This window comes from Ovis canadensis, chromosome 1 (assembly GCF_042477335.2).
Source record: "Ovis canadensis isolate MfBH-ARS-UI-01 breed Bighorn chromosome 1, ARS-UI_OviCan_v2, whole genome shotgun sequence".
In the NCBI taxonomy this organism is placed as follows: Eukaryota; Metazoa; Chordata; class Mammalia; order Artiodactyla; family Bovidae; genus Ovis; species Ovis canadensis.
In genome coordinates this window covers 67,310,002-67,312,713 of record NC_091245.1, presented here as the reverse complement: position 1 = coordinate 67,312,713, position 2,712 = coordinate 67,310,002, and positions in this window count along the sequence as shown.

The window sequence follows — 2,712 nt, the reverse complement described above, 5'->3', positions numbered from 1 at the left end:
TAGATGGAAATTTAGAGACATAGAATGGAATGAAGAGCAAAGAAAGGAATTCCACTGAATTCTGTTAAGTTCTATTGAATATCCATAGAACACTGTACCCAGCATATGAAGGGTATATTTTAAAGTACACAAGAATATTTAGGCTGACATATTTCTTACCCTCTGACTCTCTTTCCTCATTAAATATGGGGATAATAAGTACCCCATATCTAAAGTGTTGTTATGAGCCTTAAACTACACATTAATAGAAAGAGCATTGGCTTCAAAGTCAGAGCTAGATGGCTTCAAATTCAGGTCCAAATTCACGTTTACTAGTCTAGGACTTCTGACAATTCACAGTCTCTGAGAGCCTCAGGTTTTATCATCTGTAAAATGGGGACAGATCTAGTACTTTGCTTATATTTCTATATTTCCTCTTTCTAATACTAATACCAAATGCATGGAACAAAGTTTGGTGCATAGTATGGATTTGATTACATTTAGGTGCCACTGTTTTTCAATCATATGCTGTTATATCAAAAGTGTTTGTGCATCATCTATGTGCTGAGAACTTTGCTGCTGCTGCTGCTGCTGCTGCTGCTGCTGCTAAGTCGCTTCAGTCGTGTCCAACTCTGTGAGACCCCAGAGACGGCAGCCCACCAGGCTCACCTGTCCCTGGGATTCTCCAGGCAAGAACACTGGAGTGGGTTGCCATTTCCTTCTCCAATCCATGAAAGTGAAAAGTGAAAGTGAAGTCACTCAGTCCTGTCTGACCCTCAGCAACCCCATGGACTGCAGCCCACCAGGCTCCTCCATCCACGGGATTTTCCAGGCAAGAGTACTGGAGTGGGGTGCCATTGCCTTCTCCAGAGAACTTTGCTAGGTACTTTCAAAGACGGAGAAGAAAAATTGCTCTTCCCAGGTGCCTACAATCAGATTAATAAGCGGGACCTTGGTAGCGTGAAGAGAGTAATGAAACCACTCAAAGAATTTAACTCAAACTCAGAAAATGGATTGAACATTGAGGCAAGATTATATGAATCAACACAGAGCAGTATACAGAAACAGCAGTTACTTGAAGCAGAAAAAGGATTATGTGAGAAATAAGGTATAGAACCCTTCTTCCCTCCCTCCCTTCCTCACTCTGCTCTTTTCTATTACTGATAAAGCTCTAACAGGGGAACAAGATATTTCTCAAACTTATTTGGCCATGAAATATTTTTATCAAGGAACATTCCAGAGGCTCACTGTTCAGTAGAATGACCTTTGGGGAATCCTGGCTTAGACCTCCTGATGTAGAGCACAGAGGCCTTTAAACAGCTGGAAGGCCATGAAAAGAATAAGTCAAAGTCCCAAGGAAGTCCTCAATCAAAAGAGCCCGAGTGAAAGAAAGTGAAAGTGAAAGTCACTCAGTTGTGTCTGACTCCTTAGGACCCCATGGACTATACTCTCCATGGAATTCTCCAGGCCAGAATATTGGAGTGGGTCACTTCTCCCTTCTCTAGGGGATCTTCCCAACCCAGGGGTCAAACCCAGGTCTGCTGCATTGCAGGCAGATTCTTTACCAGCTGAGCCACAAGGGAAGCCCCAAAGAGCCCAGGGACTACAAACTCAAGCTGCCTAATTATTATATGTAATAGGTAATAACATCTGAAGAGTTTGGCCTAGGAAGCAATTGATAAATAAGAAACATTATTATTATTGTTGTTCACTTGGCAACAACAGAGGTATTAAGTGAGGTGGTTGATAGCATGGGTTCTGGAGAAAGACTTTTGGGGTTTAAACATACTTCCTACCTTGTGATTTTCAGTTCAGTTCAGTTCAGTTTAGTCGCTCAGTCATGTCCAACTCTCTGTGACCCCATGAATCGCAGCACGCCAGGCCTCCCTGTCCATCACCATCTCCCGGAGTTCATGCAGACTCACGTCCATCGAGTCAGTGATGCCATCCAGCCATCTCATCCTCTGTCGTCCCCTTCTCCTCCCGCCCCCAATCCCTCCCAGCATCAGAGTTTTTTCCAATGAGTCCACTCTTCTCATGAGGTGGCCAAAGTACTGGAGTTTCAGCTTTAGCATCATTCCTTCCAAAGAAATCCCAGGATTGATCTCCTTCAGAATGGACTGGTTGGATCTCCTTGCAGTCCAAGGGACTTTCAAGAGTCTTCTCCAACACCACAGTTCAAAAGCATCAATTCTCCAGCACTCAGCCTTCTTCACAGTCCAACTCTCACATCCATACATGACCACAGGAAAAACCATAGCCTTGACTAGACGGACCTTAGTCGGCTCTGCTTTGGAATATGCTTTCTAGGTTGGTCATAACTTTTCTTCCAAGGAGTAAGCGTCTTTTAATTTCATGGCTGCAGTCACCATCTGCAGTGATTTTGGAGCCCCCCAAAATAAAGTCTGACACTGTTTCCACTGTTTCCCCATCTATTTCCCATGAAGTGATGGGACCGGATGCCATGATCTTTGTTTTCTGAATGTTGAGCTTTAGGCCAACTTTTTGGTAAAAGTAAGTAATATTGTGGTAAAAATATTGTGGTATAAGACTAAGAGGGGATAATGTGTGTAAAGAAGTTGTCACTGGGTATGAATCAAGTGTGCAAAAGATGGAATATAACCTCATTTTTTATTACTTATTAAGCACTAAGTGCCAGTACTAGGGTTAAGTATGGAGAATTAAAAAAATGCATGACACAGTCATTCCCCTGGAGAACTCAATAGTTCTCAC